The sequence below is a fragment of the Peromyscus eremicus genome, chromosome 12 (genome assembly GCF_949786415.1).
Source record: "Peromyscus eremicus chromosome 12, PerEre_H2_v1, whole genome shotgun sequence".
Lineage (NCBI taxonomy): Eukaryota > Metazoa > Chordata > Mammalia > Rodentia > Cricetidae > Peromyscus > Peromyscus eremicus.
Window position 1 is genome coordinate 44,746,435 of NC_081428.1, and position 21,246 is coordinate 44,767,680.

A 21,246-nucleotide genomic window follows, 5' to 3' on the forward strand; every position below is an offset into this window, starting at 1 on the left:
TCATATTGTATAAAAAATACTAAACCAGTCAAGGACACACGCCATAAGGATATAGTGAATGAACTCCGTGTATTCTTGAAATAAGTGGGGAAAGAAAATTGTAGTGTTGTCACTAAGGGAGAAGCCCTCCTAAAATTGCTTTTAAAAATAGTGCTAAATTATTTTCAGAATTGTAATTTTTATATAGTAAATAGTGCAGTGATTCCCAACTAGGTCCCACCACCCTCCAGGAAGTGAGACCTTGTCACAGTGATGGGGTCAGTGGGGGTTGCTTCATCCTGAGATTGGAGAGTCGATCTGCGGGATATGGAATGGAGCAGTGAGTCAAAAGGCCTTGACAATAAAAACCTGTCCCACCCAGAATGGCAAAAGTGTCCCCACTGAGAGATACTGGTTTAGCATAGTGTATATCACTCAGTTAAGTGACTTTTAAGTTTCTACCACTTGGACACTAAGGATGCATTCCGTGTACATGAACAATAAGGTAGATGTGTTGGAATCCTGGTGAAATTCTGGAAACTTCCACATTTAGTATTTTAATAATTTAATGGTCTTGTGTGTAGTTTTACTCAGTAGCTAATCTAAGGGTCAGTTTCACTCCCCTGTGTCACAGTCAGATCAGTGGGAGAGAACAGATGTAAATGCCCCAGATTTTCTACCTGCAGATCATAAAAGTGAATCCAGACCCATGGAGGAGGCTGTGTCCTCGGCAGCGATGAACCATGTTCTCAGCAGCTGTTGATCATGCTAGCACGTCAAGCATGCTGTAAAATGGCAGCGTGTCCTCCTCTTCTTCATAGCTGTGCAGTGTACTAAGATGCAGAGGTAATCCTTAGGAAGGACAAGGAGGCCCATAAATGTACTACATGTAAACTAACTGCGTTCCTCTTTTTTAAGTCACATTAGTACATTCATGAGACATTAGAAACAACTGAGAGAAAGAAAGATTTGAGGTACAAAACTTTCTTAAGGAAGGAACATTTTTTCTCTCTCTTTGCACATTCTAAAGGTTACACATGATTCAGTGTTTTCTTCAACTGTCTCTGACATTTGTTCCCAAGCTTAGTTATTTTGAGGACAGTTCAAGTATTCATCACTCAATGAATGCAGTCTTTATAGTAGTCATGCTTCCACTGAGTGTGGAAGACAAACCTGCAAACAAAAACGTGCTGTCCTAGGTGATAAGATACTCTCAGGAGCTGTGTGGATGTGATACTGTGGGGTGAAGGACTCACTGCAGTGAGTCTCAAGACAAGGTGTGGAAGTCACAGAAGTTATGGAAATGAGGCAGAACGGCATTTGTACCCTCCCACTGCAGCCCAGAACATTGGCTAATAAGCTAGGACAACCCTGGCTTAAACATAGACAGTAGAGTTTTAAAAGTCACTCCCAGACTCTGATATGTTGAGTCTTTTTTATTTCTGTATATAGTCAAGGAAATGCTTCACTTCTTAATACTCAAGCTATAAACCACCTTCAGTAATTGAATTACAGACGAAAAGGCCCATTTGCCATCGTTGCAGTAATTAAGTAGTGAAGCAGTTAGTTTTGAACAAGTGTGAAAAAATGTCTCATGGTCACAAAGGATTGCGACCAGAAAATGACTTTTTAAGGCAACATATTGATTTGGCATCTCAGAAACCTTATACTCTGTCCTGCTAAATTACATCGAAATGAATTGTTTTTAAACTAACTTGCTAGTTTCTCTTTTGCTCATAAGTCAGATGAGAATTATACTTGAGCACAAAGGAGGCTAGGCATCACCCACAGTGCACTGACTTCCCCTTCTGTGGGTCTTGGGAGCTCCGGGTGTTTAGCCTCTTCGTATTTTCTTTAAGCATAAACGTACATTTGTAGTTTGGTTTATCTTAAATTGAAATTATGCTATATAAGTGTGACCACAATGGATTTTGTAGGGAAAAAAATTTAGTAATTTTTTTTTGCCACCAAATTTTGGTATATTTTCTTAGTTTTTTTGTTTGTTTTGTTTTAGTATTTCAAAGGTAGTGGGATTTAGGTGGTTTTGTGAACTTTTGTATTTTATAAGCTACTTTCTCGTATGTTCTATATATCTGCAAAATCGTTGTCATTTAATAAGAATGGAAGGCAGTGTTTTCTTTTTCAGGTAAAAGAAAACAGTTGGTTTTTTAGAGGAGAACTTATGGATTTATGATCACGGTTTACTGTAATGATGTGGCATACACATGACCTTATCATTCCTTAAACTTGAACTTCACATGCTCTTGACCTACACTATGTGCTCACAACTGAGGTAGCGTGTGCTGCCATGCTATTAGTCAGGCTGTCAGTATGCTGAGTGCTGACTTTGTGGATGAATGTCAGAACTAAAACTTGCTTTTGGGATCATGTTCCAACAAAACTATCTTTTGATGGGGTGTAATGTATGTGGGGATGCATGTGCACGTACTTATGTGTGCCTAGTATTTGGAGGCCAGTGAGGACAACTTGGGTGTAGCACTTAGGGTACCATTTACTGTTTTCCCCCCATTTTGGTATAGGGCCTCTCAGGGGCCTGGAACTTGCAAAGTAGCTAAACTGGCTGGCCAGTGAGCCTTAGGGACTTTCCTGTCCCTACCTCCCCAGCACAGGGATTACAAGTAGCACCAAACCCAGCTTTTTTTAAAAAAAAAAAAAACAACCTGGGTTCTGAAGATCTAACTCAAGTCCTTGTGTTTCAAGCAACCACTTTATTGACTGAGCTATCTTCCCAGCCCTGCAAACGCCATCTTATGAGAGCAAATAATACTCTACCCACCAAGTCCAGCTAGGATTCACAGCATGTACAGATCTGTGAGTTCTACACTCTGTAGTGTGTGCACATATGTTTGTGTTTCTTTATATGTGAACTTCAAACGCACAGTTCTTTTCTATTAAAAAGTTTTCTTGAGAAAATTTTACCATGTTGAGGAGAAGTTTCAATCAAGGGTTATAAATTGTCCTTGTGATTTGATTAGAACCTGCTGTTTCTCCTGCTAACAACTTCAAGGGCTGCATGCTCTAAAAAATAAGAGCCTCCCTTCCCGTTAGTGTTGATGGTAGTGTCTTTCCTTCTCAAATTAAGAAATTCTTACAAGCAACGACTTCTTGGATAAGAAAATATTTTAATAAGTGATAGAGTGTTATTTATAATCTCGAGTAGTTTAAAACGGACTTCCTCTGGAAATGCAGCCAGTGCTCTTAACCGCTGAACCATCTCTCCGCCCCCCTGATAGGCTTGTTTTGTAATGGAAGATGCATGTTACCATTAGACTGCTTTAATAGAAAATGTGAAAGATTAAGACTATATTCAACTACCTAAAATATATTTAAATATAAGACTGTAAGATCTTCAAGCTTTCTTCACCTTTGCAGTTTGCTAAAATAGTAGCCCTTGTCATACATCACACAGAAGAGAAGGTCTCCCTGTGATCTGATGGATGCTATTAGTATAGCATGCTTTTACGCCTCCACACAGGCAGAAACATCCAAAGAGTAGCCGGATAACTAAAACCAGATAACTCACATGGCTGGACTTCAAGGAACATTTGTCCCAATCTTAGGAGTAGGATACCTAACTAAACAACCAGTGTCAGCAGTGAACAGTAAGAGAGATGCTTTTCTAAGAACAAAGATGTATGCATTTGGCATTTGCTCAAGAATAACTTTGCATAGAATTATAGTTTTAACTGCAGTGTTTTGTTATTTCTCACCAAAATCTGCTTGTTAGTCTATCTTCTGCCTTTCATTTTTTTGTCTGTGTTTTATTTTATTATAGACTAGGGGACGGGTTGATGCCATCGATGTAGTGATCCCTGATTTGAGTTGCTTCAAAATGTAGACAACTGGTTAGGTATTTTGGAAAGTGAAAGTGGCTATCGTGGAAATGTAGTTTAGGGTCAATAAGTGGCTTTCTCATGGCCTCTGTCAAGTTAGTAGCAGAGGTCATAGTGCAAACTATAGAGAAAATGAAGAACAGAGGAAAAGAATTTATAAGCTTTTAAAAGCATCATACTGTGTAACTAACAAGAGTCCGCCAGAGTCCTGGGCTTTAAGGAAATAGGAAGTGTGTCTGACAGGAGACAGTCTCCGCAGAGTAAAGACACTACTTAAGTCAGTTTGACAGCTTCTTATTCCTGGTGCACTTCCCCTGTGAGTATTTAGTCAGCTGCTTTCTCAAAAGAATGTTGGAAGTGGTAATGTGGGGGTTAGATTTAAGGTAGGTGCAGAGTCATACTTGAACAAGAAGGTAGTAATGTGGGGTCAGCTTTAAGGTAGTTGGAGGGTCACACTTGAACAATGTAAGCACAGAGACTTTTATAAATGAAATCGAAGGAAAGAAGAATGGGAACCTTTCAACCAGGATTCAAACTGTTGCCTGAAATTTGCATATATGAGATAGCCTTTCTTTCTTACCCTTTTTTTCCTTCATCGGCTCTCACCAGTGTTGGTACTGGGATAATTCAGTTATCCTGTCCTGAGTAATGGACCCTGATTTCCACTTCTTGGTCGCTTGCTTTCATGAACTGTAAGTGACGTCTCCCATACATGACAGCCTCATGCCCCAGTGCATTTTGACTAATACTCTGGGCAAAAGTCCCAGAAACCATAGATTCTGTCATTCAACTTTCCTGATTGCTGTCTTTGCAGACTTCTGGTTAAAATTCTCAATGCTGGTTTTTGTTCCTACCTTTATAACTGTAGGGTTTTGTTATTTCTGCTACTTGATGTCTTGTCTTTAAGATATCCAGTCATAGAGCAAGGAACTTTGAGGACTGTAAACTGCCCTGAATAGACCCTTTCTTGTCTGCTTCTCTCATTAGGATAATAGAGTAAAATTACCCCTTAGGAGCTTTTCCTGTATTGATCAGCTCATTTCAGAAGCTGAGTGGGAAGAAAAAGCTAAGCCGTCCTTTCTACCAAATTTTATTATCAATAAACCTGGTAATTTTTAAAATTAAAAACAATACTTTAGCCATTTGTATCTCACTAAATGATACAATTTCAAAATACTCTCAGGTTTATAATATACTAATACAAATGTGTCTATGCCTATAGTTTACACATATTTATGTAATAACCAGTTGTTCAAAAGGGGCCCATGCTTTATATCAATTCAGAGACTAAGAATGTTTAGTTTTAAATAAGCATGGTGATGCCTGACTGTAATCCCAGATCTCAGGAGGCTTCGACCAGAAGATTCTCACTTCAAGGCCAGTCGGAGGGGCGTGGACAGTTTAAGACAAGCCTTGACTGTATAATGAGAGCCTGTCTTAAAACACACACACACACACACACACACACACACACACACACACACACACACACACAGTTCTACCTTACCCTCTTACAGACCCAGATTTAGAGGTCTTTAGTGGGGTTTGAGCTGTGAACACAGTTCCCAACACTCTGCAGCTTTACTTGCAAACTTCAGTGTCTGTTTCCCTGAAATCTAAATCTAAATCCAGAAATGACTGGGAGATAAGTTTTTGCCTTCCTTCTATTAGAGCAGTGGTGGATTCCAATTTTAATATGAGGTAGCTATTTGTGTTCACTTTTCTTTTGTTTTTCTCCTATGATGCCTGAGGAATTTGCTCTTTGTTTGTTATTAGAAACCTGCACAGTAGTTTCTTCCTGCCTTATCTCTCTGTAGCTGTTTGAGACAGGTTCTGAGAATCATGGTTACAGGTTGGAAACAGTGGATCAAGGCCCTTCATGTTTCCAAGTGAAATGGCTGTCACATTTGTATCTCCCTCTCCCCAGTATATGCATTTTCTTCACATCAACTCACTTGATATTTGTAGTAGATGAGAAGTTGGAATTGGGGTTCCATAGAACTGTTTGGTAACATACAACTAAAAAAGGAACCCTAAAATTTCTTGAAGTTGGTTTAATAGACTCCTGGGTTATATGGGAAACACTAAAATAAGTTTTATTAGTAAGAGAACTTATTTGATTTTTATACTAATTTTATATGATCATATAATTTTATATATTATATGGTCTATTTTTATTTTATATGTAATAAATAATGAAAATATAGCCCAACAAAATAACTAGATTCTATTAATATTTGCTCATTTTAAAAAATCATTAAATGAACTCAAGGATTATTTAGTAATGCAGCTCTTAAGACAGTGATTTAATTATAGTTAAGCTCATAATGTTAGTAAAGGTGAAGTTGAACTATACTGATTGCAAACTCTTCACTTGTAAAAGGATGTCCCAGGTTAAAGATGGCAAAGGTAGTCACCATTCTTTTCCTTTTCTTTCCTTGTTTGTTTTTTGTTTCTTTATTTAACCTGTGGGCACTGTGATCTTTAGCAGACTTAGTAGAACCCTTTTAGAGTTTAATCCTGTTTCTGAAGGTATTGGAGCAGTAGTGGAGAACTCCTAAAGTCACTTTGGCATGCTTCTCAGGCTCCAGTCCTCCTCATGCAGTGTTCCAGTTCCTTATGTTAGACATTTGCTCAATTATACTTCCTATGTCAGAGTGTCATTTGAGGAATTAAATAGTTTAATGGTTCTTAAAAGTTAGAGGGGTACCTGCAATATTGGTAACTCAAGAAAGGAGAAGAAAGGCCTACGTACTTGTCTCCAAAATTTCTTGGTCATGTTTTAGAATTCTGATTTTAGTTTTTGCTCCAAGTCCACCTTTGTTTCCTATAAAAAATGTAGTGTTCTTCCCTAACCTTGTAAATAGCAAGGACTTTAGTTGCATGCCACCAATACACACACCCAAGAAAGCCTTATAAAAATGTCAGATAATTGTTTTTTTTCTTAATACAAATTCCAAGAAAGCACTCAAAGTTTAAAGTATCAGTAATTAAAATACAACTTAGTGAAGGTATGCAGCACTCAACATTGTAGCTAATTTCTAAATTATAGAATCTGGTGTTAATTAAATCAGGAGGAAATGTAAACACTTTGGAACAAACACATAAAATTACCATTGCAAAAAACCCATCTATACAGCTAAACTTTCATGAGTGTACAGGTTGCTGTGTCCACCTCTGTGTGTGTGCTGGGGGGTTGGTGGAGGACTGTATACAGGGAAGGGGGCATTCCCTGCTATACTTCGCTTGTAACTATGGATACAAGGTCAAATCACAGCATCAGAGTGACGAGACTTTGGGGTCAGTTAGACCAACTTTTTTTTAAAAAAAATTATTTTATGTATTGTTACTTTGGGGGGCAGGGGGTGGTGGAGAGCAGCATAGGGAAGAACATGTGTATGTGGACATGTTGTCGAGATCCAGAGTTGATTCTCTCCTTCCACCAGTTCCATTCTGAAGATGGAACTCAAAGTCACCAGGCTTTCAAAGGAAGCGCTTTTACCCATTGGCTCTAAAACAGTCTTCTGATCTCTGAAGACCTTCCAGTTTTCCTATTCTATCGGGTACTAATTTGTCACTGGGCAGGTCTGACAGTGGAGCTTTTTCTTTAGAGGTAAGCCAGGATGAACACTAGTGTTGAATGTACTGTTTATCCCATGGTTCTCTGCTTCTATGCAGAAAGGAACTCTGCAAGCAAGGGAATGTGAGTGTGAGAACCACAAAAGTCATTATATGTTCCACCTGTTCCTTGATTGTCTTTGACAACATTTTCTTCTTCCTTAGTATTCCTATAAACGCCTTGCCAGTTCGTAATTCAAGTCTGAGATTCAGGAAATGGCCAGCTACCTGACTCCCTTCCAGTTAGTTCAACCCTTAGGAAGTTGCAGAACCTACCCCGGTGTTAGGTTACAACAGTTATTTTTGCTAGCACCCAAATGTAAAGGAAGCCAAGTGGAGCTGGCCAAGTTTTACTGTGTCAGAAAGCACTTGGAACCTAGGCTGACAATGGACAGTGCGTTCAGCAGTGTGTGTGTGGGGGTGGGGGTGGGGGGGTTTACCTGTTAAAGGGTTAAAGGGTTAACAGTGACTAAATTTGGGTCATCAGAGGGAAATAAATCTAAATTAATTCTGATGAATTGATTCTTCTCTGGATTCTCTATTGGCTTTACTGTCTCTCAGGTGCCCACATGAGGAGGTGCCAGCTAGTATTATATCCTCCCTATCTTCATGGTATAGGCCACGTTTGTTGCTCTCTATACATGCCGTCTAGCTCCCCAGGGGTTTTATTATTATATAGGTTCTATCTCACCGGTGGATCTTTTATTGCTTGAACTCATCTTTCATAACTAGTACCATTTCTTTTGATGCCCAGAGGTTGACACAAGATGGAGAGGTCTCAGCAGAGGCTTCTTATAAGAGTTCACCTGAAGCACAGGCTAAGAGTCATGAAAGCTAAGCGCTCGCAAAGCTCAAGAAGCAGCATTCTCTTCACTCCGAGATGAAGCTTAGCTCCCTGTTTGAAACTGTTCCTGCATAAACGATTCCTGACATTTGCCGTTAGATTATGAACAAGGATAGGTTTGACGTGTTGCCCCTCCTAGAATGCAGGTGGTTAAGTTTATGTCATTTATGTTCCATTCTTTTTCAAAAATTTTACTCAAACTTACTTTGCATTTCAAATCATTTTACTAGTGTGCATTAGTTGTACAAAATGATCAGTTCTCTGACAATGTTTTTATACAAGCATGTAATATATTTTGATTATATTTACTCCCACCTCTATTGCTTTCTCTTGTCTTCCTTCCCTTCACCTCCTAGTCCCCTTCCTATTCTCAAATAGTCTTGCTTCTACTTTCATGGTTTGTTTTCTTTAAATCTAGATTCCATATATGAAAGAAAACATACTTATCTTTATGAGTCTTATTTATACAACATGATGATATCCAGTTTCCGTTTATTTTTCAAAGGACATACGTTCATTCTTCTCTATGGCTAGTTTGTAACCCATATATATTTTTTCTTTATCCATTTATCTATTCTTAATCAGTATATTTTAAAATCTAGCAAATATTGAATATATCATGCTCATGATGGCTCACACCTTTAATCCCTGTAGTTAATAGGCAGAGGTGGGTGGGTCTTGAAGTTGAAGCCAGCCAGATTTACATAATGAGTTCCAGGCCAGCCAAGGCTACTTAGTGAGAATCTGTCTCAAAAAAAAACCCCAACAAAACAAAAATATGCTATGGATTTTTGTTTTGATACTTAAAAGTATTTGCAATAAGCGTGGGAAGCTGCATGCTCCCCTGGGAGTATATGTTAGGTTTCCCTTCCCTGCTATGTTGCCTGTAGCAATAACAAGCTGTTGTGGTAGCTATTAAACTGTAAACTGTGTACTGTGTACAAGCCTGAATTTAGTTCAAGTAACAATAACTCATGATGTTTTCCACCCCACCTATCATAAAAATTAGATGGAGATACATGTTCTCTCCATTTGTAAGGCATTTGGAAGATTGATTGAGTCCTCCTAGGCCATTATGCACAAGGACATCAATACTTACAAAATGCAAAGTACAGTTACATGAGCTCTCCATTCTGGATTCCTTCTCCTTCCCAGTGTATTCAGAAGGCCAAATCTCTGTAATGGATGTTGGTGATTCTCTAAGTACTGAGAGATACTAATGAAATGCCCCTCAAAAGCTTTTTAAGCCCGGCGGTGGTGGTGCACACCTTTGATCCCAGCACTTGGGAGGCAGAGGCAGGCGGATCTCTGTGAGTTCAGGGACCAGCCTGGGCTACAGAGTGAATTCCAGGAAAGGCGCCAAAACTACACAAAGAAAACCTTGTCTTGAAAAACAAAAAAAAAAAAGAAGAAAGAAAAGAAAAGGAAAGATGTTGAAATGATGATAGTTTTCTTTACAAAGTAAACATATTGATTAAATACTACAGTCCGTGACAATTTAGATGTAAGACACTACCTGTGTTTGGGGTTGAAAGTGCAGAGCACTTAAGGCTACATGACAGACAATAGCATCTGAAAGATACTGTAAATCTCTATATGCTTCTCTCCTAAAGTAGATTTGTTTATTCCTGCGTTGTAGAACTGAATACTGATACGTAAATAAATGAATATACGAAAGGCTTTACACATTACATAGTGGTATAAGGTTACAAAGTAGCAGTTAAAGCAGCAACTGGTGGTATCAATGTCAGTTTTCACATATTATAAAATATATTTGGAACTTAATGAAAGGTACTCAAATGTCCAATTGTAAGGTACTTTATTAAAACGAAAAGTTTCTAAGATATGTCAGAAAATGACCTAATTAGACTATTACAATCTATCTTTGACAAAGTCAACACCAGCTAGCGCCTCTGGCAGCTCTGTGCTCCCTGTTGTATTTGTTAGGTCAGGAACTCTTGTGGCCTTGACACATCAGTATCTGAGTGCAACACGCCCTCCTGTGGCTCCTGCGTCCACTGCCTCATGGCAGTGTGGAAAGATGTAGTTTCAAGAGACTGAATACTCCCCGTAGAAAGGAAAGAAATTAAGAAGCAATCATCTCAGTAGACTAAGAACCTTGCTTAAGGGGAGAGTAGTGTAAAGTTTTAAATCCATGGGTTTAACTCATCTTTGGATTGCCTGAGGTCTCTCCTCAGTTTGCACGGCTCCTGAGTGTGTTACAGGGAGCATTCACTCTGTGTACTAGGAAACATTGTTTTTCTCTTGAAATAGTAACCTAGGAGATACAGAATTGGCCAGCAGAGGGAGCAGATTTAAGTAAACTGTGAAAAATACTTAGTCTGAGAATCCTCAGTGAGCAAGGATCCTCACAGGTGCACCTTACAGCATTCTCATGCTGTGCGCAGAGAAGAACCAGAAGGACAGGGCTCTGAGTCAAAGTGAAACTTGTATCCTTTATATTCTCACTTTGCAGTCAAGGCTTTTTTCTCTTTCTTTTTCTTTCCTTGGCATTGTTTTGTTTTGTTTTTGGTTAGTCCTGAGAAGTAAAGGGTATTTTTAAAAACAAATGCTATGCATATTATTTAGAAAATTAAAACACCTTTCAGTATGTAGCCCTGGAATTAGGGTATCTTCAGGTCAGAAACCTAAAAGGAATTCCTAAAAGGAATTCGAGAAAGCTGTCATAAAGTGAGTTGTGAGTGTTTAGAACAGGACACTGTAGAAACAAATATCAGGATATAGAATATATATATATATATATATATATATATATATATATATATATATATTCATTTTTAAAAAAGCTTGCCAAATGTGAAGTATAAAACAAATGGCTTTCTGCTGAACTCTAGTTGTATAGAAATGAAGGATAGCATCCCATGCTTCCTAACAAACTTCCTGGGCAGATATAGGCTGATACAACATCAGGTTGATGCATTTGACCAGTTTTGTGAACAAATGCATATCTGGGGCTGTATTCTGAGCACTGGGCAGTTTAAAAATGAACAGCACTTTACCTTCATGTATTTAAATCTAGTGAAAGATGTGTTAACTGCATTATGTCAGAGCATGCAAAAGCCTAAGGCATTGAAGGTGTTGAGTCACTCATTGAGATACTAAAGTATTTGAAAAAGAAATAACAGTTCTTTTCTACTTTTGTAAAATGAGTAATTTTTTCCTTTTGCAACTATTTAGGCCAAGAAATTTTGTGTTGTACAGTGAAATAAGTTTTCTGTCCTGAAATTATTTGCCATCCCTTTAAAGAACAATAGCACAGGAAAAAGATTCTAACTGTTTGTATAGGGTATTGACTTGAAAATTCAGTCATTATGATTGAAGACCATGATGAATGATGAGACCCATCCAGATTTTTTAGATCATTTTTTAAGCTTGAAAACTACTAAGTTATATAAAATAAAAGCAGTTCTTTTAAACTTTGATCATTGTGTATGTATGTGCATTTTGAAAAATATGTATAATTACTCCTTAAAGTCAAAGAGCTCACATAAACTACAGAAGATAAAGTAGTCAGAATTCAGTGATGAATGCTGGAGAAAAGGATAATCATTTCTCCTGTGAGATCAGAATTACTCATTAGGAATCATTCTTTCATCATGACTGCTACATAAAAACAATTTCCAAATAAATAAAATCACCAGGTGTTTCAGTTTGGTAATTTGAATGAATGGGTACTAGAAATTTCTGATTTGGGTCACAGCAGGGTGTGATATGGATAGATTAGAAAAGTAACAGAGACAAGTGAGAACAAAGAAAGATGGAGGGAGTCACCTGCTGGAAACAGCCTTGGATTTCTTTATTAAATAAGTGTTGCATAGAGTACGCCTGGCCCTGTGTCAGGCCCTGGAGCTGTCCTGAGGACCAAGCACAGCTCCTGCTCAATATCATGGGCCCTGTGATGCGAGGAAGGTAGCAGATTGTTCTGTGTGGTACATAGCAGAGCTGCTTATACCTTCTCCATTTGCAACACTTTTTTCCCCAAGAAATTTTCAAGTGATCCTTGGTATCTAGGTATATAAAATAGGTATACAAAACAAGTATTTACTGATAACAAATCATAAGTAAGTTCATTTCAAAGCCATTTTTTGGTATATGTGTAATTTTACCATTTATTAATGACAAGAAAATAGTGATGATGTATTATTTGTCTGTTTTTACATAATTAAATCTTGATTGATTAATACTGTAGAATGTGGAATAACTTTAGTGTTTTTCAGAGTTGATTTTTTTTTATTTTGTAATTGTCAACATTAAGAATGCCAGCTTGCATAAATATATAGGAGATAATGATAGAAATACATTTAGTGGAAATTACAGAAATTGTTGCAAATTCTGTCCTTAATCTCAAGCCAAAATTCATTTTTTAAAAAATAATTCTAATACAATCTAAAGGCATACTAATTTGATACTTATATGCAGAGGAATAATAGTAAGAAAATGTTACAAGATTTTGTTTTCTCTAATTGAACCATTATGTTTATATATGAGCACATGCATTTTATGTACAGTAAAAGCACAACAGTTCCTAGCATTGGTGCTTGAAGTAGCATGTCTGTTCACACTACATGCTGTGACATGTGTAGTACACATACTTTGTGTTCAGATCCAAGGCTGTGGTGAAGTTACAATGTAACATGGTGAGCATTGCCAGAAACAGCATAGATTCGTTATGTACATGTTTGATTTTGAATTCATTTGGTGATTCTCTATTGAGAAACCTTTTATTGTTGCCATATTTATCATAGTAAGCAGGGACTAGGTCAAGCAGGTTTCATATGTTATGTAAAGAGAGGGATTTGGACTTCTGCTTAAGTTTTTTAAAGAGTCCAGGACAGATTGATTGGAATGTAGAAAAATGATATCAATACAGCTTTAGCTGAGAAGACCAGATGGAAAAGAGTGAAACATATATATGAAGTAGAAGGGACAGGTCTTGGTAAAAAATTAGATGTTAGGGTATATAGCCACATGCAATAATTTGTTGGAAAAAGCAGAAAAGATATGCATTTTTCATATACAAATGTGTGTATGTATATAAGAAAAGCAAATATTGCTTGTAAAATATTTCTGAATATTTGTGTGAAGGTAAGAGATGGCTAGTTCCTATTTACTAGTCTTTGGCATAGTCCTCAGGGATATAGTGGAGGCAGAGGCCTGGCTCAGGCAAGGTAACTTTATTTGAGAGTTTTGAAAGCAGAGGTTGAAATATGAATCAGTGAAGTAGAGAGGTGAAGGCCTGTGACATGGTTAGAAAAATCTGCATGCTCTCTATAGGGAGTTACTGTTGAAGGTTAGAACCAAAATTAGGACCATGTCAATTCACCACAAGATGGGCACTATGAACAAATAACTGCCAAACCAGTTCTGCATAAGTGCTAGCTTCATGGCCTTTGTATAGGTGCAGACCTGTCTGTCTGGCCTGGTTAAGATGAGTTTGTACAAAAAAAAGACTTGGTAAAGGAGGCTAGGGATTCGGAGAGAACTCTGAAAGAGGGATTGTATATAAACTGAAGACAGATTGATGCAGCAAATTGCTGACAGTTTGTCAAAGAAACTAAAAGAATAATAGCTCAGGGTAGCAAAAAAGGAAGACTGAATTACAGTTGGAATAAGGGAAGGGGTTGACCTTGACTCGGCCTAAGAAGAAAAGTTTTGAATTGGGACTGATAAGACAGGTAAATAAGTGGTTCACAGGTAAGCACTGAAGACCAACCTCAGACTGCAGAGTTGGGGAAATGTGAGGCCACAGGAGTAGCCAGAAACCCAAGAATTGCCCTAGAGAAGAAAGCTTGGGTTGTAAAAGGACAAGACCAATGATAGGAAAAGAGCACCAGTAAACCACATTTCCACAGGCTGCATTTTGAGAGAATAATGAAAAGCAGTTAACAAATGGCCACAGAAGGGAGTAAAGCAACCAGAACATGTTTTTAGACTGATACTAACAACTGTGTGGCATTAACTTTGACCTATTACTTCTATCACATTCCCTTCCTAACTTGTGTCTTTTCTCTCTCCTCCCTTGTAGTCTTCCTGTTTTTTTTTTTCCTTTCTGCATGTTTTCTTTCAAGCTGTCTTTCTCCTCTGCTAACAGAACAGCATAGAAGCATAACAAAGCAGGGAAGTCCTGTTTCTATGTTGATGTTTCATCTTCTCTCTAAGTACTACTCTTTGTCTAGCACAGGTGTCTTTGCTCTGACTGATGGGGTAAAACACAGTGGGCTGACATTACTCTGAAGAGTTTCTGAGAGAGAAATTCCCATGAGGGCATAATATTACATACACTGGAGAGGAGAATATTGTCATGAGGTCAAGGGTCAGAAACTACAGCATAGTGTCTGTGTGTGTGTGGTTGATTGGAAGTGGTACACTGGAAGGCAAGTGGATGAGCTGGAGCAGAGAGGACGGGTGCAGGCTGCAGGCATGGAAGAGCACAGAGAGCACATAAGCAATGGGGAAGGGGTGGAAAGAAGCAATGGCGAAGTGCAGAGGTCAGAGCAAATGCAAAGGAGGAGCTGAATGGGAGTGAAAGTGAGGGAAGGAGGACACCAAGGACAGAGACAAGTCCCAACTGCACTGATAATGGAGGAGAAGAAACACCCGTGACCGTATTTTCTTGTGCTTCGTCGTCTTGTCAATGTGATAATTATGACCTAAATGCTAATGAATGCATGTAGATAAAAAACCTTTGTTAATATGTAAACTAAAAGGCAATTTTTAAGCCAGTTGAAGAGTAGCAGTTTGGCAATTAAGAACGTAAACTCCTCTACAGAATACTAGAAAAGTGATGGTTGCATTGGGGCATGGGTAGATGGTGGGGATTACAGCAAAACCTGTTACCGACTTCTTTGTCTAAATAGCTTCTCCTTGCCAAGTCCTCTCTTGGTGCCTTGTCTCTTTCCAGATAACTATTGTCTTGATATCTGTACCTTAGAGCAGCATTTTATCTTGTTAGGGTTCCTCAAGGATAAGTGTCATGGAAGTTGCAAGTATTAAAAGATCTTAAAAATAGATTTGCCATCATGAGATATGTGAAGAGACCAGCACAGTGGTCTAAGCCTTTCCTTGACTAGCTGGTGCCTTGTTATTCATGAAGAGCATACAGATAACATCATAACAGAGCTGGTTGCAATATGAAGTGCTTACTGCTTTTCAGGAGGGAACATTTAAAGACATTTTGCATGAATTGTAACTGCATGTTTCTAAAATGAGAGTGTTTATTGAATGAATTTTTTTCACTTAATCTGTCTATAGTTTAGGATTGTCATTAGAATCCCAATAAACAATAATGATTATCATTTGTAGGAGTTTTATCTTCAAAGAGTTTTCATCTAATATAATTGTCATTTGGAGTCGTCAGAGACATGGTGTGCTTTCTGCCGTGAATCTTGGAATCTCTTCCCTCACCCTCAGTGTGCCCCTTTGATTTTCAAGACCTTTAAACTATTTCTTGTGCAGGAAATGCTCAGGGTTGACAGATGGAAAGGCTTCATGGTAGATCCTCTTTCCCTTGCTAAGCATTTTGGTGAAGTTAGACTTTCTGGATCACCTCCCTACTCGCTAACTGTGTGGCCCTGGACAAGGTACTTAACTCTCAGGTGCTTCAGTTGAGATTCGCAGCAGTATCTTCTTTGGAATGTTCCTATTAGGATTGTAATGATAAATATATATTGTAGTTACATCTAGCAGTTGAAGTATTGAATACTTTTTACTTGTATATTAGTATTGTTTTAAGAATTTTTAGAGTATAGCATCCTGAGTTATAAGTGGTTAAGTATTAGAAAAGGAAAATATAGTCATTGATACTGTTTTTCAGGACCTGCTGTGTGCTCAGGACTAGGCTGTCTTTTTCCCAACAGCTATGTTCTAAGACCCTTGTAGATATCTGAAACTATGAACAAGTCCATTATTCTCTATACTAGGTTTTCACTATACATTTCTACCTGTGGCAAAGGTTCATTTACAAATTAGGTACATAAAAGATTAATAATGATAAAGTGATAATAAAATTGAATAATTATAATAAGATATAAAAAAATTATGACTATAATGAGCACTTTAATACATTTGATAAAAGGTGTGTTGTCAGTATAATATAAATGTGTCAGTAGCCTCTTCATTGGCAGGCACGCTTTTTCCAGTAGTATTTATGTTGCTATTCAGACTTACTTGCCAGTCTGTGCCACCACCATAACTTACAGTAAATGGCCTGTTGTCCTCTGGAGAGCCCATGCTCTTTGAGAAGCCTAAATTCCTTCTGGTGCGGTATGCTACCATTGTCAGAACATAGTTTTTCTCATGTCTTTCACTTGCAGAGTTAATTTTTTTTTCCATCTTAACTAAACACTTACGTATTGTTGCCATAGCTTGCAGTTTGAAGTGTAGCAACAAAACTAGCATAAATTTATCTTTTCATCAAAATTTTTATGGCTAGAAAGTGACTGAGCTACTTCTGCATAGGATTTTCTTCCCTGGTAAGTTGAGAACATTCACCTTTTCCCTTAAAGGAAGAACTTTACAGCTTCTCTTTGGCATGGGCTTTACATATCTGAATTGCTAGCATCCCTGCTCACTCGTACACTTCTTGGAGCCATTAGAGGTGGACACTGCTGAGTTTGGCTGTATATGCATAATGTCTGAGGTAGCTGTCCAGTGACTAATACACACGTAGTGTCACTGATCCAAGGCATGGTTTGTATCCTAGGGAGGATGGAGCTGAATTACACACTATTTCCTCATACTTCTTAGAATGGTTTATAACTTAAAAATTAATAGTCTATTTCTGGAATTTTTCTCTGTAAGCTTTTCAGACTACACTTGACCACAAGTAACAGAAACTAGGGAAGTACAGCTGTGGTCAAAGGAGACTCGGAGTGAAGGGTGTTTGCCTTTGATTCCGGGCTGCCATAGTGAGGCCTGAGAAGAGAGGGCCTATTTGACAGCAGCCTTCAGGGACGATCAACAACTTAGACAAGAAAATGGAATTTCAGGCTAGGAAGGATCGGGCCTCACGGTTGGGGTATTTGTTAGCTTCTACAAAATCAGGCCTCCTGTGAAAGACTGAGAGAAATTGGTTCAGTTTATGCACTTGGAATAGAACTGCTACTTCTTCACAGTTGCTGTTTGGCTACAGAGTAGAGAAAGATGAGAAGCGGCGCCGTCTTCCTTCAGGTTAGAATGTGTGCTGCTAAAAGTTCACGAGCCTCCCTATCTTCTCCTGTGTCTGAGATTCCATCCCTAGGATTGGGATAAGCTTTTGTTAGACATCAGGAAAATTTAGGCTCCCAAAGGACCGTATGCCACAGAACTAACGTTTTAAAGGAGGAAGTGTACTGGTGGTCTACACTCTAAGACAAGGGGACAGAAAGACTGAGGAGATCTTTTTCAAACATACTGTCTTTGACTACATGACTACATGCCAATCAGACAGGGAAAGGATACCTCTCCTTTTTCAGCTTTTGAGGTTGGAGGTACTCTCTGCAGGCATATGGACCTCTGGAATGGGAGAAGCCTGTCTTTCCGAAGCAGAACTTTAGGCTATCTGTGAGTGGGTAAGTGCTGCCTGTTAAAGCTGTACTACCTCCATGGGTTGTGGAAGGAAATGGTATGCTGTGCTGACAATGAAGGAGAGCTTCTGAGTCAGTGTGCTGGGCATTCTGCTGTCTATGAGGACAACTACCTGTTGAGTTTCACTGGAGGAAGGACCAGTGTAATGACTAACTTCACAAGTAATTGGCTGCAGAGGGAGACATCTATTTGAGGCCTGCTCATAGTAAATCTGTTTTCCCTCCATTGTTTTCTTTGGCTATCTTTAATGTTGTTGTTGTTGTTGTTCTTGTGGAGTTTTGCTCAATGAGACAAGTCTTAAATGAATGGGCTTGAAGAACACAGTTAACTGAAGTTCTCTCCACATGAGGGAACTGGAGAGATAGTTCAGCGTTGAGGCCTTACTACTTTTATAGAGACCTTAAGTTTGGTTCCCAGCACCTCACAACCTCCTACAATCCAATATCCTTTTCTGGCTTCTGTGGGCATCTGTACTCATCTGCACGTACATATACCTACCGTGCACACACATAAATGTAAGTGAAAGTAATAAAATATTTCTAAAAGGCTTTTAAAACAATGGATTGATACTGAATTCAGTACAGTGAGTATGTATTTTGGGACACTTAATGCCCCTAGAAAACAGGTACACACTGGTAGCATTGCTTTTTATACATTAAATAAATATCCAATGCTTTGGATAGAAGTCTTCATCACCTGGCAACCTCAGTAGCTAAGTTTTGATCTCATTTAGTCTCTCAGGTACTGAGCCCATTGATCAGGTAATCCAGCATTAATTGTCTTATAGTCACAGAGGACAAAATAACCCCCACTTGAATGAAATCCACAATGTGCTTCATTTATTGCATATAGACTGCCAGCTAAATTTGTTCTTTGAAAAACAGCAACCAGACTAAACTATTGGGGCTTTTAGCAGTGATAAATGATAGATAGATAGATAGATAGATAGATAGATAGATAGATAGATAGATAGATAGATAGAGATGGGTAGATAGCAAGACTTCTGTCAGTGTCAGAATTAATCAAATTTCTGCCTTGTTGAAGATCAATGGTAGCGTCGCAGACTTATATCTTCTTTGCCTTTGTCTTTCCTACTTTTTTCTCTCTTCCTTTGATTCTTTTCTTTATTTCTTACTGCTTTTGAGAATTATAATCAAGATCATCATTATCCCCTACTGTTTTCCCTTCTTTTTATGGTTTGGAAATAGACTGATAGGAAATTAAAATCTAGCTTGTTAGATTAGAAGTTATTATAACTGTAAATTATTAAAGTGTCCAGTTCTCAGCTGGAGGTGTTTTACACCTTTAGATTACACTTTCCTGATGATTCCATGATGATATACTATCTACAGTTCACTTATTCTTGTATTCACCTCTCATGAATGCTAAAATTAAATGTCCTGCGTTGTTTCTGACACTGTGCTGGGGTGGCTGGCCCTATTTTCCTCCAACTCCAGGTGGCTGTTGGTTTTCACTCACCACAAGCCATCTTGGTCTGTATATCAGAGTTGGACGGTTTTTCATTCCCCTTTCCCACTCAGGAAAAAGTATCTGAATTCAGAGAAATGAAAGAGATGGTGGTTATTTTGAAGTCACCATAGTATACAAAAATAGTGGATTGCTGTCACAGTTAAGTAGTGAAGTTTGTATAGCTGTTTGAAACGATACTTACACCTAACTGATTTCAGGAGACAGACAGACAGACAATGTCTTGAACCATTATGAAAAGGCTCAACAATAGAGGAGGGTTTATTTAAATTATTATAACTCATAGGAAAATATGCTGAAATTGCCAATATAAAGTCATTATGTGTATTTCTTTGTAAGGATAATTATTTTTGAAGTTATCAGAAAAGGAGGCTAGAGAGATGGCTTAGTGGTTAAGAGCACTGGCTGCTCTTTCAGAGGTCTTGAGTTCAATTCCCAGCAACCACATGGTGGCTCACAACCATCTATAGTAGGATCTGATGCCTCCTCTGGCATAAAGGCATACATGCAGATAGAGCACTCACACATAACATTTAAAAAGTCTTAAAAAAAAAAAAAGAAAAGGTACAGTAACCAGAGTTACATATAGACTATATAAAAAGAGTGAGAATAGATCATGAAGGATGACCACATATACTAGCCATTAATTTGATTTTTGATATTCCATTTTATCTATGAATATTGACCTATATATGCACAGATACATAGCAAACCCTCTATTTGGTTCAACCAGCCTCAGAAAATGTCAAGGAAAAAAAAAACTTGCATCTATGCTGATCTTGTACAGGCTTCTCCTCATCATTAATCCCCAAAATATGCAGTAGAGCAATGAGTCGCACAGTATTTACATTGTATTAGATGTTATAAATAATCTAGAAATGCTTAAAAATAGGGAAGGATGTTTCTGTGTGTTACTCAGCTTTATGTCACCGGCAAAATAAGATCATCAAGTTAAAAGGTGGAAAGATCATTTGGTCATGTTCAGTCTATGGTCACTGGCCTCATTACTTTGTGCCTGTGATAGTGGCACAGCATACAGTGATAGGGGGCAGATGTTGGAAGATGCTGCTCAACCTATGGCAGTTAAGAAGCAAGGAAAGATGAAAGAGTAGGGTCCCAACATCCCCTTCAAGAGCATTCTTCCAGTGATTATCTTTTTCTACCAGACCCGTAAAGTTCCACTTCCCAATAGCACCACCACCTGGGGATCAAACCTTCACAACATCGAGCCTATTGAAAATAGTTAAGATCCACATATACCAGTGTGCTTGTGGAAAATACTATACCATTTTATAAGAGATTTGGGCATCCTAGGATTTTAGTATCTGTGAAGAGTACCGGACACATATGTTTATGTGTAAAGTAAATGTTTATTATATGTAAAACTAATAGCATAATGTAATTCACAAGTCTAAAATATGTTTTTCTGAAGGCACCAGAAATACTGTGCCATCTCCAATTGATAAAATGCCTAAGCGTATGGTTTCCCATTGATTTCTTTTACTATTAAAATATGTGTTATAAAATATTGGGTCCCAAATATGGATTTAATTACTACTCAGACAGCTTATCCTGAATGATTAATAAACCACAGAAGCAGCCATTTCCTTTGCTCTCTGTATGGCAATGGTATTTTTGGAAATTGGGCTGCCTGTGCCAAGCTTTATTTGTAGATAAAATGGGAATTGTTAAATGGCTTATCAATTCACAAGAAATCTCTGTTCTTTTATTAAGAGCATGCCAGATAACTAGTTCCATTCGAGTTTTCAATAACTTCCTGTGCTCTTAAAGCAACCACATGAGTCATATAATTACTTCATTCAGCAGAAATTCCTGCTACAAAAGCCACAGGGACATTGGTTTGCTGCTTCTTCCTCC

At 38.1% G+C, this 21,246-nt stretch overlaps 1 protein-coding gene across 8 annotated transcripts in view; it reads left to right on the top strand.

Annotated features, from left to right (window-relative positions):
- The window catches only part of Bbx (BBX high mobility group box domain containing), a 137,578-nt gene that overhangs the window by 31,615 nt on the left and 84,717 nt on the right, over positions 1 to 21,246 (top strand). The gene's annotated exons all lie outside the window — the stretch shown is intronic.